A 19,980-nucleotide genomic window follows, 5' to 3' on the forward strand; every position below is an offset into this window, starting at 1 on the left:
ACATGGCAATGAGAGGGAATGACATATGGCCCTTCGTAGGAAAGTGGATGGACCTTGAGGGTGTCATGCTGAGTGAAGTAAGCCAGGCAGAGAAGGACAGAAACCATATGTTTGCACTCATAGGTCTAGCAGGAAAACAAGAGAGACCTAATGGAGAACCAGGGGGAGCAGAGGAGGGAGAGAGAGTTGGGGAGAGAGACGGATGCAAAACTTGAGAGACTATTGAATGCTGAAAATGAACTGAGAGTTGAAGGGGGAGGGGGAGGGAGGAAAAAAAGGTGGTGGTGATGGTGGAGGGCACTTAAGGGGAAGAGCCCTGGGTGTTATATGGAAAACAATTTGACAATAAAATATTATGGAAAAAAAAATAAAATTTTTTTCCTAAAAAAAAAAAAAACACCAGCCCCCTCAGGTCTAATTAAATAAGCCTTCAAGAAACATCCATCCCTTCGCCTCTCCTTAAATTAAGAAATCAGAATTTAAAGAAGCAGGGGTGGGAAACATGTTATTTTAAAACATGGTGGCATAAACAAACAAATATGGTGGCAAAATTCTTTTTAGGGAGAAAACTATTGTTTAGAAAAAACATCTTGAAGAGCTATTCTGGTTGTGAAAAAGACAGTTTGTAGCTATGATAGGGAAGAGGGAGATGATAAGAGGTAAGTAGATAGGCAGGATAAAATAAATTTTATTTCTCCAGGGCAAACATGGGGGAAGAGTGTCCAGGCAGACATCGATGGATGTGAATTGTCCACAAAAGAAGGAAGACGGGCCCCACAAAATGGGGGGGGGGTGATGGTGGTACCAGAGCTTGAGAAAAGAAGACAGCCAGCAAGACATTCCAGGCAATGGAGAAAGGCCCAGGGAGATTTATAGACTCGCAAATCTAATAAATGATTCAGGCTATCCGGCCAGGGCTGTGAGGTGACCCCTCCTCAGTAAAAGTCTACTGCATCGGCTGTCTTGAGTTGGCGATGCTTCCAGGATTTTTTTTTTTAAAAAGGTTTGTGACACATTTATGTGCATGTGAGGTAAAATGGAAAGGAGAGACACAGGAGGTGAACTGAGATCAAGCTCCAGAATTATTCAGTGACAACCATAAATTGGAAAGAGAGGTGGGAGGAAGGGAACATTGCCTCCGGGTGACAATATGAAAACATCAAGATTGGAGTTGGTCATCTACTGTATGTGAGGCCAGGAGTGCAAGGCTTTTTTTGTTTGTCTTTAAGTATTAAAAGACAGGAGGACCCATCATCAGTCCTCAGGACTTGGATTCCTAGACAGCTAGTACTTGAATTATTTATGTAACCCAGATATCACTGCAGCTCCTTGTCCTTCAGTGATCAAGCTGAACTTGGCCTGAACTCCACTTTCTTGTCTTGAGAGTTCAAGAAGAACTACTGTTCGCTTTCTCTGAATCCTCAGCCGCATTTCCAGATGGGTCCCCCAATCCTGCTCCTTTACCAGCCTGTCTCCATCGACTCTCTGCTGGTTCCCACAGAAAGGTCCACTAGGGCCAAGCACTTCTGGAACTAATTGCTTTATGGCACAGTCACATCTGTCAGATGTCCCCACATGACACAGCCTGCTGCCCTCAAATGCTCCCCCCGACCCCAACTCAGCCCTGAGATGTGTGGCCAGCCCAATCTTCACTGGGGTGAGGTCCCCAAACCTGCCCCACTTACCTTCTCCACCACCCACCCCCTCAACACTATGGACCACAGTGTTTAATCCTTTACCTGAAGAGTGACTTAGCAGTTTTAAGCAAGCATTAAGATTTAGAGGACAGTGTATACAAAAGTTTAAGAGTAGTTTTACTTGGACTTTCTTTTCCTGACACACAGGTTGGATCAAGCCAGTTAAAAGTGCTCATTAGAAGTGGAATCATGAGAATGGTCCTAATGGTTCCATAATTTTTCTCCCAAACCCATTTGAGACTTCCTGTGGGGTGTCTGTCACTGTTGTGTCTGTCTGTCTGTCTCTCTCACACACACACTCACACTCATGCCCCTCAGTCTGCCCCTGACTGAACCTCAGGACAGCCAGATTTTACCTGAGACAGGTCACTCAGCCGATGGCACCAACACAAGCTCTCCAGGTATGTGGTCAGCAGAGGGGACATCCAGACAAGGCGACACAGTGGAAACACAAGGAGCCTAGGTCTGCTCAAGCTCGTCTCCCTCCCCCACTGTCTGAGCTGATGAGGAAGGGGCCAGCCCTTGTCCCGGCATACTTCACGGGCTCATCTGTCAATTGGACAGTGAGTACCGCCTGACAGGAACTCAGCCCTCGGCTCCCTTTACTCTCAAACTGAATCTATCACCCTCTGTTTCTTCTTGGCCATGTGGTCTTTGGTGAGACTTGTCTTCTGAGCGTTTTCTCATCACTAAAAGCTAGAGGTTGGTGGGAGACATGTAAGGTTCTTCTCAGCCTTAACATCCTACGACATATCTCAATGCTTACAGTCTGAAAAGGGAAAGATTTTTCCCCCAAATGGTGGAAGCACTTCTGTTCAGATAACTATTATTACTTTATCTAGAAAGTTCTCAAATAAAGGAGGGATTAAATCCTTCTTATATTAAACATAACCAACTCAGGTTGCATGTGAGCACACACACACATACCCCCCCCCCCCACACACACCTTCCCTTTGGAACTCAGTTTTACATTTAAAGTAAGTACCCTTGAAGTTCTCCAAGATGACAGCAGCATGTCTGTAGCACTCTCTGTGTGTCAGCAAGCACCCTCCTAAATGCTTTCCATACAACTCAATACTGCTCACAGGGGACTGTGAGGACCTCATTCCCAAAATGGACTCTGACAGAACACTTGACGGACAACCATGATAAATACGCATGCCCTCAGCCATGCTGCTGAGAGTCTATCTCCCATTTTGCCTGTTGGGCATGTTTTCTCTGGAAAAGGGAGGAGGGAGGGAAGCCTGAGGTCTGACTTCTCGGAACCCACTGCTCTTGGGGTGCCTGGGTGGCTCAGTTGGTTGAACATCCAACTCAACTCAGGTCATGATCTCATGATTCATGGGTTCGAGCCCCGCATCAGGCTCTGTGTTGACAGCTCAGAGCCTGGAGCCTGCTTCAGATTCTGTTGTCTCCCTCTTCTGATTGTTCTCTCCTTCCCTCTCTCCCTCCCTCACTCCCTTCCTCCCCCACCCTCTCTCTCAAAATTAAATAAAGGCGAAAAAATTAATAAAGAGAAAAGAAACCCACTGCTCCCCACACTGCCACCACATCTACTCCCTAAAGGCGACCCCTCCCCAAACCAGCACCAGGATGCCCATCCTTGTTCTGTACAATTGTACCAGTACCTTCCTCTGAATCAATCTACCCTCTGCATACATATAATCCAGTTACAAAGGTTGAGACAAGTTCTCAGGGGATTGCACATAAAAAACTTGACCCCATGGGGCGTTCCAGAAAAAAACACATAAGGGTCACTGCTGAGATCAGATGAAAAGGTTGGAAGGGACTAAAGGAACAAAACTGCCACTTAAGATCTCCACTTACTTCCCTAACAACAGCTCTGCCACTCTCCTTATTTATGAGCTTATTAAATGTTTTATGTTTCCGCTCCTTAAATCCTTTCATCTTATCTATTCCATCTTGCAAGCTTTCCATGGGAAAGAACAGTGTCTTCATTGTTTTTCTTAGAATAAATAAATTCTTCCCATCTAGGTGACTCATGCTCATCATTGTTAGAAGAATTTCTTAAGTACCTAGTCATTTGCCCCCCAAGTCATTTCTGGAATTAAGAAAATTTTAGAACCCAGAATGCTGCCTCCTATGACCTTTGGGAGGATAGAACTAAATGTGTGTGTGCCCACACGACTGTAAGTGTGTTCCTATCAATTTATTAGAATGACACAGTCATGCCCATTGCCAAGAAAAGCAGAGGCTACCTTCTCTGAGGGGGTCTTTTCTCAAACTTGCCTCCCATTTTCCCAACAAGACTTACTCCCCTCTTGTACATGCCCCAATCATTTTATGGCAAATGTTTCTTTGCATGTTTGTCTCCTCTCTGGCTAGAGTTCCCAGTGGCAGGAACTATTTGTAAGACACACCTTTATTCTTTTTAATTTAAAAAAATTTTTTTTAATTTATTTTTGAGAAAGAGAGAGAGACAGAGCGAGCAGGGGAGGGTCAGAGAAAGAGGGAGACACAGAATCCAAAGACAGCCTTCAGGCTCTGAGCTAGCTGTCAGCACAGAGCCTGATACAGGGCTCAAACCCACAAACTGCGAGATCATGACCTGAGCTGAAGTTGGATGCTTAATCAACTGAGCCACCAGGTGCCCGTGTTTTTTAAATTTTTTTCACCTTTATTTATTTCTGAGACAGAGACAGAGTGTGAGCAGAGAAGGAGCAGAGAGAGAGGGAGACACAGAATCCAAAGCAGGCTCCAAGCTCCAAGCTGTCAGCACAAAGCCCAATGTGGGGCCTGACCCCATGAACCATGAGATCATGACCTGAACCAAAATCAGATCCTCAACCAACTGAGCCACGCTAGGGCCCTTGTAAGACACACGTTTAAAATCCCAGGCCCTAGCATAGTTTCTGACACCAGAAGGTGCTCTGGGTAAATGCTTTTGAATAAGTGAATGGACAAACTAATGAATGTCTATTCTTTACATAATCCTGGAAAGGCACGTCATCTCAAAAAAAGTGTCTGAACAGATTCCACATTTCTTGCTGACACTAGGGTATCCCATCCCCTGTGTCTCTGATTTAGGAAGCTTTATTTTTCTTCTTAGGTCTTGTGTGTATTTGTGTGTGTGCATGTGTGTGTGCAGCGTCTTCAGTTTACAGGATGGTCAATGGTTTCTTTGGCATAAGTGCTTATCCTGCTGATGATAAAGTTGCCGGCTACATGCCTAGTGGTTTTAGAGAAGGCTCAAGGCTGTGTGCTTTCCTGAAGTATCCCTGCTGCCGTCCATGCCTGCCCAGATGCCAAAGCATTCCTCCAATTGGGTTGGAACCAAGATCATAAGAATCTCCACTGTAAGAGTTCCAGAGGGTCGCTCTTACAGTATTTGGATGGTGAGGCCAGAGGTCCACACCTGCTAGCACGGACTAAATGAACAAATTGGTTTGTAGACCCTTGGCAAACAGCACCACCGTGGACAGCTGGTGGATCTCCAAAGAGTCTTTCAAGGGAGGAGCAGCTGCAGGGAGAGAGCCCCTATCTTGGCAGTGACCCTGACCCAGGAGCCTTTTGTCAGGTTATGGGTCTCACATTGTGCCTCACAAAACAGTTTGTGCCTAAGGCTCCCCACCTGCAAAAATTGAGTTTTGCCATGCCTTCATTCCTTAATGTTCCTGACCCACCAGGAACAATCTCGCCAACTTCATTTTAAAAACATCCAGGTCTATGTCGTTCCTTCTGCCTTTTGTAATGAACAAGATTTCCTGAGTAGGCTTGTGATCAAGGAAAGCTTCTGCCTTGTGTCCCCAAGGTGAAGCAAATCTCACCAAAACAATATTCAGCGAAGTTCCCATCCCCCTCATTAGGAGGAAGCAACAAATGTCAAAGGAAGCTCTATTGTTTCCCCTTCTTGTTCCTTCTTTGGTCCCAACCCCAGCTCCTTTTGTCATTTCTGCATTTGCATAGATTTTTCATATTTGCTCCCCAGGGCTCCTGTATTTGCCTCCAGAGTTTGAAATCAACTCTTCCTGCCCCACAAGAGAGACCAAGCGACTTCACCTTCTGATGCAGCCAATCACATTATGATCACTTCAAAAAGGGTCTGCCAGGCTCCTCGGAGTAGGGCACAGGATCTTCCCACGCTGGAAACAATCATTTTAACTGGAAGCCAAAGCTGTGCCTAAAAGCCAAAATAGCGTCACTTCACAGAAAGCAGCCTTCCTGTATTGGAAACAAGCTACGGGTTATTAGGTGTCCCAACAGAAAATATCCAACTCAAGACCTGTGTCTGCTTTCCAGGGTGGCCTCACGTGAGCTGAGTTACCTTAGGTTGTGGGCCATGCTTCCTCTCATTGGAATATGCACACTTCCCTTCACAATAAACACATATTGTTTTCACTGTGTCAGGAAATCAAGGCATCCCCTATATTTTTAATGAGTTGACACACATAATTCCCCAAATGCCCAGAAAGTAAATTCCCTTTTTACAGATGAAAAAATTAAGGCTTTGATGCCTGTCCCCACACACACAAAGTCCTAGAGGTGGTTAGGGGTAGACTGAGTCTTGAGTGCGGGCTTTGTAACCAGCCTCAGCAGCCTTTCCACCGCTCCGTACCCAGAGCTTCGGATCCAGGACTCTCCTTGAAGATCATGACTTGTTTCTTTTGTTTGCAAATTATCTCCTTAGCACCAGATGACACTGGAAGACACTAGGATGACAGGACACTTTCGACATGTGTTATTTCCCCTTAGGAGCACCAAGCCTCCAGAATCCAGCTATCCATTAAGGGCTTACAAAAGGCTAGGGATTTTCCAGGCCCTAGGCTTTCAGCAGAGAGAAAGACAAATGCTCTCCCTTAATGGGACTCCCATTTTAGGCAGCAAGTAAGGAATCGATCCTTTTTTGATGGTCCTGGTAGAGGAAAGTTGCCTAACATCCGGACTCAACCTGCAGTAGTTCATGTATTTCACATGCACTAACTTCTATAGAAATTTCTATGTGCTCCATGCTGTTTTAAGCCCTTCACGAATAATAGTCCGTTTAATTGTCATAACAACCATATGAGGCAGATGTTGCTGTCTTCATTGTAGAGACGAGGCACCTGAGGTACAGAGCCGCAAAGTGACTTCCCCACATGGCACAGCTTGAAGAGGCAGGGCAGGCTTCTGACCCCAGCAGTCTGGCTCTAGAAGCCACACTCTCCACTTTGTGGTGCTGCCTTGGCAACTTGGGGTTGACCAGAAGACATTCTGTGCTGCACGGCTTCTGAGAGGAACCCCTCACAATCATCGCTGTTGCTATATTATTTGATGGGATGGGAAGTCACCGCCGTGAGCGATGTTGCCCAGGTTTGTAGCCAACAGCTCATCTTCCTCAGATGGAAGTCAGGTACTGTACCAAGAAGTCTTCACGGAAACCCCGATTTAATTCACAAACGCTACCCTGTGCAGTAGACTAGCATTATCCCTATTGGAAAGTTGAGGAAACCAGGATTTAGGGAGCTGCTGCAAAGACTGCTAGTTGTCTTCCCATCTCCCACCCAACACGCATGGTTTCTCCTTCTCTAGGATTATTCATCTGGCTGCATATGTGGACCCATTGCAGCACTCACTACCATATGAGGAGATTCTAGGTGATGATGTGTGAGCAGAAGCAATGGATGTTACTTCCAGGTAATAAAATAAAGGAGGCGCCCCTTTCGCTCTGTCTGTGGCTGAAATGTGAACATAGTGGCCACCATCTTTGACTGTGCAGACGAAGGTGGGGTAAAGAGAGGAACAAGATAGTAGGAGCTTGTTCTCCAGTGTTGTCAAGAGATCATACAAGCGATGCAGAGCACCCCCGGACTGCTATGAGAGGGACACTTGTAACGCCTATGCACTGTAATGCATACAGTATTTGGGACGTCTGGTCCCAGCAGCCTAGCCTATGTTCTCCAAACCATGCCCAAGATCACTCAGCTGTGAGCAGCAGATCTAAGACTCAGACCCATTCTGTCTCATATTTACCTTGACCTAGAGACCTTTCTGTCCCTTACAGCTACATCACACTGGACAGTTAATTGCACTCACAGAGTCAAAGTTATACTAATGGCGTGACTTGTGCCTAGAAGGGAGGGGCACACAGATCACATGGCATAGCATCTTTCCTCTCCAGCCCAATATACTCCTTCCTGCCTGTTGTTCACTCTCTTTTGCCCTGATCTCTCTGTCTGCTGTGCTGAGAAAGGGGTAGTTCCCTAAGCCAAGCTGTATCTAGCTGAAGTCCCTGGCATTTGTGAAGGGTTAAGAGCCTCTAGAAGTCTGGATTTCAAACACCACTGCAGATGTCAGAGGCCCTTCAAGGACCTAAAGTACCCCAAAATTTGGGTGGGTGAGATTTTTCACATATATGTGCATAGAAATTTAAGGGTTTGAACATCCCTTCTCTCATTAATATGCAAGCAATATAAAATACAAATAATAGCATGCATATAGGCACTGCAAGATACTATTCAAATGTTAAAAATGGAAAAGCAAAGATTAATAGATAAGTAATAAAAAGCCTTGCACTATGATGTGGAGGAACAAAGGGGCATGTAGCAATGGCATGGAGAACCCAAAAAATCAAGTTCATTTGGGAAGTAATTTCATTTCAGCTAACCGATGTCACAGACATACTGAATACAACCAAAACTGCAAACTCAACAAAATTCAAATAAAATAAAATGGAATCATTTAATGTGTCAGTGGGATGGTATTTGACAGCTGCCTGGGAGCTAGCAAAGGATTACACTGAGTTTTATGTTTTCATATATGTAAGGAACTTTACAATAAAAGTACTTATTAAAGCCAGCATCGGAGATTATCATGTTTGAGGAACCTAACACTTCAGGTAAACTATATAATACAGAAGCTGCAAACCATTCCAAGAAGAGGTTTAAACCCATTCTCGTTGTTGCCTTGGAAAGGTCTAGATCATATGGCCTGACCTTAACCTTGAAACATCAATATCCTACTCTCTATTAGGTTTAGACACATCTGCCTTGTTCTGAAATGGAAGTATTCAAATTACTGCCATTGGACTGCACATGGGCAGTGCCCATCTGCAGCTTTCCCAGATTTCCTCGCTCTGAGTAATTTGACATGAGAATCAACATCTCGTTTCATCCTTTTCAGTTAGGTATGAAATTGTTTCCTCTGCTAATTAACATGTGGGACATAAAAGGAAATTAACTGATGGCTCTAAAACATTGATTCATCGCATTAAATCAATCTTCCTACCAGAAAGCAAGCCACTGCCATTAGCTTGGGACTCATTTTTGCTGGTGCTCAGTTACCATGCTTGAATGGATTAGGCCAATTAAATGGATTCAAGGACACAATCCACAAATCCAAGCCTACAAATCTATGGTAATCAAGTTTAAGTCACAGATTGGTTTCTTTGGCCTGAACTGAATAAGAAATAAGGGTGGAGCAAGCACTAAAAAATGATGCAGAAGTGTCTAGAATCTCAGATGACTCTGAAAGAGATACGCTGACTACCTTCTTAGGAGAATTTCTCTCTCATCTGTACACAAACTTCCAAAACACAACTTACCTTTCCAGATCTTCTTCGTCTAACAGACACTGCCACACTTTCTCTCCTCCTCCTATCCCTCCACGGTACCCCCACTTCCTTTCAAGGGAGGTACCACATGGCTGGTATTGCCCATGAAGGCTGATTCTAGTAAATTTCCCAATCCTAGCACCTTCCCTTTGATGCCAGACCCCCTAGCCCACCTTACTGGTCTCAATAGATTCTATACAGTTCACTTTTAATGCTCTCCCAAAGTCCCGATCGCTCCCAACCTTCACTAAACTGTATATCACATGGAGGACTGGACTGTCTGGTTCACCACTATATACCACCACAGCAGGTGCACAGGAAATGTTAGCTAATGTTACTGTGTGTTCTTCCATCTTGGACCCTCCCCCTCCGCCCCCCTGCCAAAAGCACCTCCTCATGACAGGATAGGGCACTGTCTCAGGTCTGTCTGAAGACGAAGTTCATCCTGCCAGTTTACATGTTGGGCTTTCTTCTGGAAAGATTCAAATGCTATTAAATGGGATAATGCTATGATTTGGTTATATTATACGTTTAAATATTTTTGTGAGTTATACCCTGGGTCTAGCCACCCTTTATAAGATTCATTTTATGAAGAAATATATTCCAAAACATGATCAACTATATACATTCATTTCCTAGAACTGCTGTAATAAAATATCACATACTAGGTAGCTTTCAGAAGAGACAAAAATTTATTCTCTCACGATTCTGGAGGCCAGAATTCTGAAATTGAGGTGTCGGCACAGACATCTCCCCTCCCAAAGAACTCTAGGGGAAAATCCTTTTTGACTCTTCCAGTTTCTGGTGGCTCCTAGAATTCCCTGGCTTCTGAAAGCATACCTCTAGTATCTGCATCTGTCTCCATTCATATGACCCCTGCCCTCTGTATCTGTGTCTGAGTCTTCCTCTCCTTTCTTTTATAAAGATACCAATGAATCTAGAGCCCAGCTTAATCCAGTATGACCACATCTTATCTTGACTACATTGGCAAAAACTCTTCCATATAAGCATTCACAAGCACCAGGGTTTAGAGACTTGAACATATCTGGCAGACATAAGGGAAACACAATTCAACCCTCCACAGTGCAATAGTATCAGAATCCTAGTAGGTCTCCATTGCATTAATCAACTGCTCTGGGCTAGCCTGGGAACCTAACCCCTGGAACGTGTTTTACCGTTAGTGTAAACTTACTTCCTGACTTTTCAAATGTAACACACCAATTAATTAAGGACGTATAGAAGGATATTTAACAGAGCAACATTTGTAATAGTCAGAAGTTGGAAAAAACTCAAATACCCAGTGATACAGGTTTTATTAAGTTATGTTATAGCTGTAGTGTTATATAGTCATATTATATATATTGTTATAGGTATTATCATTGCCATTGTATAGTTATGCCATTGACTACTATGCAACCAAGAAAAAGATATAGTAGATTCAATATAAAAGTATATTTATGATATAATTGCCATAAAAAACCATATACATATATATAACTGTATGGGGATTTTAAAAGTGAACTGTATAGAATCCATTGTAAGCTGGTTTCAATGTATTTTCTGTGAATTTTTCTATAAAAGCAATATGTGTATTTAAAAGCACAATAAACTCATTACAAAAAATAAGCAAAAACAGATAAGCAAAATATTAATTTGTTTAAGTACCCATGATTCTAACTATCCAGAGCAAACAGCTGCAAGCACTTTAGGGTCTAAAAGCACAGAAAATGAGGAAATGATCTGGAAGAATATACCCCAAACTAGGAGACACGTTGGTACATCTATCCTGGTAGAGGAGGCCATATGATGAGCCACAGAGTTGCAAGTGTGGTTATTAGTGAAGATTTCCTATTAGCGAAGATTTCCCACGTCAGTGAACTCAGGAGGCACCTTCCCTGGCTTCCTGCCCATTTCAGACAAAGCAAAACGAATAGACACTCATCTCATCTATTGATGGCGCTAAAAACCCAGCAGTTCGGCCCAGGAAATCACCTCACCATTGAAGGCCTTTCTACTCAACAATGACAAATTAACTTGCTTTTTAATTTTCAAATCCTATTCTATTTCTGTTCATTATTTCTTCTTTGCCTCCCTCTGTCTTCAAAATTTGTCTCCCACCCATTTAATTGCTTTTTGGAAAAATTTTCATTTTTTATCTCCCCTGTAACTGTCCTCTGAAGATAGCAACCAATAATTGCACTCTTTAGTCACATGAAATTTGCTATTTAAAATGAGCTTCTCATCGGACAGGGTGCTTGGCACATTATGACTAATCTACCACAAAGACGGTGATGCTCTTATTTCTAAATGCTCTTTCATTAATAGGATTCATATCTCGAGTCCATAATATGGCCAGCTCTACTTTACAGGCTGAACAAATAAAACTCTAAATTATGCTGAGGAAAGGAGCAGCTCAGAAAATGAGAATTTATGGAAATAGGAGACCCTCATCAGACAGCCCCCGACCCTGGGGTGTGACATTTCACTTCTGAATGTACTTGAGAGGCACAGGTTTGCACTATCAGGAAAAGCCCACAGGGCGTTTATTTTTTCTTACAGGAAAAATTAAATCAACCTCTTCTTTCTTACTTGGTGCATTGTGGGAATAATAGAAAAAAATCAATAAAAACTCTGAAAAACTATCTCCTGTTTAAACAGAAGGCAAGATTTTTGTTCTGATTCTTTCAAAAAGAGAGAGAATCAGAGAGAGACAAAGAAAGAGAGAGTACACACATATATAATATGATATATATTATATTACATATGTATATAATACGTATATGACATATACATACATACATACATACGTGTGTGTGTGTATGTGTGTGTGTGTGTGTGTGTGTGTGTGTGTGTTTAAATCAGAGGTAAAAGGAAAAAATAACCTGCCACAGGGGAGGGAGGAAAAAGAGAAATGGCCAGAAATCAACCTGTATTTCAAAGGCAGAGAAGTGAATGCCAGGGTTCGGAGAAAGCGCCCGTGCCGATACTGGCCCCATCACCTGGAGATCACCTGGAGAGCTCCTATTCTCCCTTCCAGCTACATTAGGGTATGCTACCACCATTTAGCTCCTGACAACCTACTGCTAAACTCTTAGGAATTTAGGAAATTGGTTAACATCGCACTGGTAGCCTGAAATCAGCCACGGCGGGAGTCTCTACAAGGAAAGTAGCAAATGCAGCAAATCACAGATCAGGGCTTATTTTCCCCCAGAGAGGCGGTTGTTATTAAAAACTCACCAGCGCACAACTGCTGCTTTCTCCTTCTTCTTGTGGGCTTTATTTGGGAGATGCCCAGGCCTGCTGAGCAGCACCAAAGCACGCTTAACAACGAAAGAAGAAAAGCAGTCCCCAGCTTCCAGAACCGTTCCACTAATTGAGACCCAAAGCCCTGGGAACAGCACGACCACATCTCAGTGTGGCCTGGAGGGGTCGGGGTAAAGCAGCCCCACCCAGCCAACGATTCCCTGGAACCAGAGGTTTGTAGCTTGCTCAGCCCTGGCCCTTCCTCACTTTGCCTCGAAACACAGTGCTGGCCTGTCCTCAGGCCCCAACGCATCACTGTCACTCACCAGAGAGCTTCTCACAGGCTCCATGCCCCAGAGCGGTTGGGCCAAGTCCCGCTTTTCTCTGCACTTCCTGCACAGCAGCCCCTAGCCTCCCCAGGCCACCCACCAACCACCAGCCTCATCGGTCCCACCCCAACGCATTCAAAAGTGCAGCCCCAACTAGACCTGGTGTGAGCATTACTAACAAAAGCGGAGATGAAAGTAGTATTTGTTGAGCATCTACTATGTGCTGACCAGCATGTTAAATTTACCAATCTAATTCTCACGGTAACCCTAGGAGACAGGTTTTCACATTCATTCTGTGGATGACAATACTGAGTCACAAGAAGGCCAAAGCTGGCAGGCAGTGGATGGTAGAACCGGATTTGAACTCAGATTTGACTGACTCCAAACATCGTAATTTTTCTATCTCATGAATGAGCAATCGGAAAAGACGAATACATTTTTGGGGGACCAACTGCTATAGAAAGGACAAGCGCTCAGCCCCTGGACTCACTCACCCCTAGGCTCACTCTGAATCCCGCCAATAAACTGAGCTAGTTTTACGGCAAAGGCCAAAGAGCTTCGAGAGCCATGTCTTGCTTCTACCCTCTCTTCTTTGGGAGCTATTTTAGAGTTTTCTCCTTTTCATGTCGTTTTTAATATATTCTTCTGTCTTGCTAATGATAGGGAGCTTGCTGCTGCACGGGTCCATAAAACATTATCTCATTATCTCATTTTGCTGCTCACTGTAAAGTACTTTGTAGCAATGAAAGTGGTGGCTGAAAAATATTAATTTCATTAAATTAATGGAGAGTGTCATGATTGCTCAGTTATGACTTGGCTGCGTTTGTAGAGGGAGTTATGTGCATCAAAACTGGTCCTTTATTTTGCCATTTTTCCTCCCACTTCCACCCATAAATAGTATGATTTACAGAAATATTGTTGCCACCAGTAACCTGAAAAACCCCAGATGCAAAATGTGACTTTGCGTGGCCAATCCTGTGATTGGTACCATCTCCCTAAGAGATACAAATGCCATAGCTGGGTACACCATGTTGTGCCTCATAGCAGTCCACGAGATGACCCATGGGAATGATCAGCTGTCTCTTGGTCCTTCGTTTTACATTAAATTTTTTTCCTAAAGTCGTTAACCATTTTCCAAACTGTCCCCTTGCCCTTTTCCTACAAAGTCTACTCATTCTTCCAGGTCTGTCTCAGGCGCCCCTCTTTACAGGCAGTCTTCTCCAGGGATTCAAGCTCATAGCCCTCTTCCGTCTCTAAGTTCTTTTATTCGCTGGTTCACCAAATATCCATAGAGCAACGTGATGGGCACAACACCGTTCTAGGTACTGGAGATATTGTGGAGAAGAAGACAGACTGGTCCCTCCCCCCCAGAGTGTATTGTGTCTGCAACACACAGTTCACTACCCCGCAGATGGCTCTCGAACCCTCTACCAAAAACAATTTGAATCTCTCTTTAAGAAGAAGCTGCTATTCACTGTGCTTGACATAGTCTCAAACATACAATACCCATCTTGTTTTAGCCTCTAGAAGTGAACTCAATATTCCTGCCCTGGGTAATGCTGGTACCTCCGTATGGCTGTCCTATGTACCTGCACTCCATTTTGGAAGTCCACCAGATGACCTCCTGTTTGCTCAGTCAGTTAGTTCTTGGTCTCAGCTTTTCTGGATCCTCTACTTCTCCGCTTTGGCTTCATAACTCAGCTCTAACTCAGGTCAAATATTCTTTGAGTACCTGCCTTGCATCAGGCATGGTACTTAGTGTTCTAAGTACACAATGTCTCATTTTCACAACAACTTAGAAAGGTGATGATGCTATGTCTATTTATGCTATGTCTCAGGAAACTGAGGCATATCAAATAAAGGAAATTATCCCCAGGTCAGCTTACACATAAGGGCAGCACCAGGATTTTAACCCATTTTATCATTCCACACTACCTCAATCTATGCCTACTTCTTCACTTGCAAAATGAAAAAAATAATCCCTACTACAACCTTCTTTTATGGTTGTTCTAATTAACACGTGATATTATTGAATTTGAGAAGGGTGCTAGAATGCCTCTCTCATTCCTTCTGAGTTCTAACTGGTAAGTATCCAAAGCCAAATGGAGCTCAATGGACCAGCTTTGTTAACCATCAGCTGATAATGAGGGTCCCCTAATAAGAGGCCTTGCAAAGTGCTGCCCGGGCCCATGGCCACGTCAGGGGAACAATGTCCCTCCCCAAATAAGGCTAGGTGTCTGCCTGTTGTAATGTAACCTCTGCAAATACACTCTGAGTACATTCAAAGACCTGATCAGCCTGCCTCTGAGACCCAGATGATGGCAAAATAAGAGCCTGAGAGAAGCCGAGATGGACCTCTGTTGCCTGTTCCCTGTGGTGACTATGTACCTGGTGCAGGAAAATGTGATTCAACGAAGCTCTCAACAGTCAACGGGACACTCATTCTCTGTTCAGAAAAGTGAGTAGGGACTGGGGAAAATATCCCCTCCAGCATTTTTCTGTTCTTTTGAAGGAAGCAGAAACCTGCACCAGGAGAATCACCAAGAAAGTTAGCTCGTCATATCATTAAGATGGGAACTGCCACACCAGTGTTTACATTGTGTCCATCTCACTTGCTCATTACTGTTCCTATCGAACACTGCACACTTTTTCATTATATTGCCAGGTAATTAGCTTTTTTTCAACTGACTCACCTATCAGACCAAATTCCTTCATAGAAAAAAAAAATCATTTCTTTTCTTTGTGCAAGCAGAGGAGGGGCAGAGAGGGGGGGGGACAGAGGATCCAAAGCAGACTCTCTGCTGACAGCAGAGAGGCCAAGATGGGGCTCAAACTTATGAACCGTGAGATCATGACCTGAGCCAAAGTCCGATGCTCAACCAACTGAGCCACCCAGGTGCCCCAGAAAAAAATCAAGTCATTTTTAAAAATTTCACCTGAAATCCCCATGTCTAATGCCATATCTATCTCATAGTTGGCATGAGATAAATATTTATTCAATCAAGATATGAATAAATTCAATTGATGTAGCAACACAAAGATTCTATGGAACAGATGGTTTTCCAATTACAGAACATGTTCCTATTGACGCATCAGTTTGCATTTTTTAATCTTCTCTGTTTATCTCTCTGCTAACAGGTAAACTAGATCCATAGTTGTCTCTTTGAATTATTTTATAGTCCCCTATCGATGTAATGGGCTCATGTTTCACAAAACTGGGATCATGCATTTTATTATTTATTTAACTATCCCCTTATTCAAAAAAAGAGAAAAAAGATAATATTCAACATATGAAAACAAAAACCTATTTAAAAATAAGTAAGGAAAATGAAGCAAGGCCATAGAGAAATTTTTACCTTTCTCATACAGTTCTTATTGGGAGCATTCATCTGTCTACCACAGTGTCGAGACAGTATGGCAAACAACTTTTCAAAAACATTTCACTATTTCTAAACAGCCCAATAACTTCTCCAAACAAAGAGCTCAGACAATGTTGACAGAGGCTGGTAGTAAGTGAGGTACCATGATTCAGCCTCAGTAGCTATTAGCAAGTCTAGCAGACTTCCCAAGGATTCTCTGAGGCCACCAGACACAGATGTACTTAAAAATAAATCGACTTTTAGTCTGAAAGCATTAAAAAAGATGAGGAGGAGCCAAAGGTCAAGGCTGTAGTGGGTTGATAAAGTGCAGTGCCCTTGAAGGCACCTTTTCCGTCAAGAGGCACTCCCCACCCCATCCTCTTGCTGAAGAGCAGTGCTCTCGACAGTTATTAAGGGGCTAAGAGAGTCTGTGTTCTTTTGTTTAAGGCCAGGAGCAAAAATCAAAATGGCGCCTTGTAGATCACACCCCCGTAGGCAATCCCAGTGGAGAAATCTGGAAACGTCAGAGAAGCCAGATGAGGCATCTGACTCAGAGAGATGTCTGAGTATGTACAGTGCTGTTATTGACTATAGATCACTTTCATAGTAAATGAAGGAGGGGGTGTGATAAGAAGAATCAAATCAAAGGGAATATTTTTATTGTTGGTGGTGTTTCCCCCAAAAGTTGACTGAGGACAAGGTGTCCGTTGGGACTTAGAAAGTTTGGAATCTGCGTGTGTATGCCAGTAATTTTTGGAAAATAAGAGAAGGCAATCTAACCGCAGCAGGGCAATGATGTCCACACACTTCCAAAGCCCCGACCTGTGAACTGCCTTTTGAAATACTGAGTAACACATGTCAGTTCAAGGGAGGAAGATGACGAAATTACACTACTGTCCTCTTGTCACAGAATGCTCTGCCTCTCCCCACTGCAATACTTCTTTGCAACATCAGGCAGCAGAAAATACACTGAATTTGGAGCCAGAAGTCCTGGGTTCCAGTCTACTTATTAATGTAATTCTTGGCAGGTCAATTTCATAGAGTCTAGTTTCCCTATCTTTGAAACCAATTAAACATTTCTCCCTACCTCCAAGAACAGTGAGATCACATGAAATTATGTATGGCAACAGTTCTCAACTAAGGCTATTTAGCCCCCAAGGGGACACTTGGCAATATCTGGAGACATTTTTGGCTGTCACAACTGGTGGGTGGAGGCCAGGGATGCTGCTAAGTATCTTATAATGCACAGGGATGCCTGGGTAGCTCAGTCAGTTGAGCATTTGACTCTTTTTTTTTTAAGACTTTGGAGTCTTTTTTTTTTTATGCTTTATTTATTTTTGATACAGAGCATGAGAGGAGGAGGGGCAGAGAGAGAAGGAGACACAGAACTGGAAGTAGGCTCCAGGCTCTGAGCTAGCTGTCAGCACAGAGCCCGACACGGGGCTTGAACCCACAAACGTGAGATCTGACCTGAACCGAAGCTGGAGGCTTAACCGACTGAGCCACCCAGGCGCCCCGAGCATTTGACTCTTGATTTGGGCTCGGGTCATGATCTCGCAGTTTTGTAGTTTTGAACCATACGTCAGGCTTTACTCTGGCAATGCTGAGCTTCCTTAGGATTCTTTCTCTCTCTCTTTCTCTCCCTCTCCCCTGCTTGTGCTCTGTGTCTCTCAAAATAAATAAACTTTAAAAAAAAATCATATAATACACAGAACAGCCCCAACCACAAAACAGTTTTTAAAATTTATTTATTTTGAGAGAGAAAGAGAGAGAAAGCAAGCAGGGGTGGGGCAGAGAGAGAGAGAGAGATTGAGAGAGAATCCCAAGCAGGTTCTGCACTGTCAGTGCAGAGCTTGACATGGGACTCAATCTCACAAACTGTGAGATCATGACCCAAGTAAAAATCTAGAGTTGAACACCTGACTGACATAGCCACCCAGACTCCCCCAAAGAGTTATTCACACTCAAAATATCAATAAGTCACAACTCAGAAACTCTGGTGTATGCCAAGGGCTATAAAGGCATAATAATTCTATCAGTTAGGATTGCATTAAGCAGCAAGTAATAGAGGGGGATTAAATAGTCAATTATTTGTTATCACATAATAAGTAGTGAGGATGCAAGCAGGCCAAGACCCATGTAGCTGCTCATCAAAGACTCAAGTTATCTTTAGATTCCTGCCTCACTCCCTTAACATCAGGCTTTTGCCCACCTGGTTGCAAGACAGCTATCACACATCAAGTCAATGCATCCATATTCAAGATAGGAATGGGAATAAGGGAGATGCTGAAAGGATCTGTGTCTATACTGGGAAATCAGCAAGATTGTGTCTTATTGGCCAGAATCCTCTATCACATGACCACCCTTAAGTGCAAGGGAGTCTGGGTAAGTCTTTTAGCTGGGTAAATATACTACTAAAACAAGATCTATTGGTAAAGAAGACAGCAAGCTATTGGGTAGGCAACAAAAAATATCTGCCACAGAAATTATAATCTCCATCATCATCAACATAGTGGAGAAGATAAGGAGAAAGTTAAAAGAAGAGAATCTGATCAGGAAGATGTAGAGTCATGTCCATGGTTCCACCATTTCCTATCTGTGTCCTAGTGAGTCAAATAATTCCCCAAGCCTGGTTTCCTCATCTAGAAAATAGGGGTAACAAAAATATATAGATAATAGAGTGTTTTGAAGATTTAATGAATCGTGTGAAATGTTTTCAATCACTGAATGCTGGGAATGTGATAAATGGTATATATCATCATCACCATTTAAAGGCAGTGATTGGCTAATTCTGAGGCACAAATCAATGTCTAATTTCCAATCCCCCTCTGCACTCTGATCTGAGGGACCCAGCCTGCATTCCCTCTGAAATGTGGGTACCCAATACACAGGTCATAAAATAAATTTGAAGACAGAGGCAATATTTCAGTTCATGATTCACAGAAATCAATACACAAATGACATCATTGTTACAGAGGTCAGGCTTGGCACTTGCTGAAATAACAGTCTGATCTATTGACTGTATTTTCTGTGTTTGCAAATAATGTCAATGCAGGGATATTGTCAAAGGGGCATCCCATTTTCTAACCATTTACTTAAGTGAGGCTCTTCATGTTTTATTGTTAGCATTTCATTAACTCTGTTTACCAAATTGTTGTTCATAAGAGCATTTGGATTGATTAACATTTACAGTTTATTTGGAACTGAAACTAACTGGAAGTAATTATTAAGAATTTCACAAAACCAAACCCAAGTTAGGTCATCACTGGGAGCTTACAAGCATCAGAAGACTCAGGTTTGAAATGTGTGCTAAAGGAGGGAAATGAAAGTGAAAATGAACTCTTAGGACCTCATCAAGATAAAAAGCTTCTGCACTGCAAAGGAAACAATCAAGAAAACTAATACGCAACTGATGGAATGGGAAAAGATAGTTGGAAATGACATATCAGATAAAGGGTTAGTATCCAAAATCTACAAGGAACTCGCCAAACTCCACACCCAAAAAAACAAATAACTCAGTGAAGACATGGGCAGAAGACATAAACAGACACTTCTCCAAAGAGGACATCCAGATAGCCTACAGGCCCATGAAACAATGCTCAACATCACTCATCATCAGGGAAACACAAATCAAAACCACACTGAGATACCACCTCATGCCAGTCAGAGTGGCTCAAATGAACAAATCAAAAGACTATGGATGCTGGCGAGGGTGTGGAGAGACGGGCACCCTCCTACACTGTTGGTGGCAATGTAAACTGGTGCAGCCACTCTGGAAAACACTGTGGAGGTTCCTCAAAAAT

At 43.2% G+C, this 19,980-nt stretch overlaps 1 long non-coding RNA gene across 1 annotated transcript in view; it reads right to left on the bottom strand.

Moving 5' to 3' along the window:
• LOC115285885 overlaps positions 1-19,980 on the bottom strand; it is a 77,864-nt gene that overhangs the window by 57,238 nt on the left and 646 nt on the right. The window lies entirely within an intron of this gene.

This window comes from Suricata suricatta, chromosome 2 (assembly GCF_006229205.1).
Source record: "Suricata suricatta isolate VVHF042 chromosome 2, meerkat_22Aug2017_6uvM2_HiC, whole genome shotgun sequence".
Lineage (NCBI taxonomy): Eukaryota > Metazoa > Chordata > Mammalia > Carnivora > Herpestidae > Suricata > Suricata suricatta.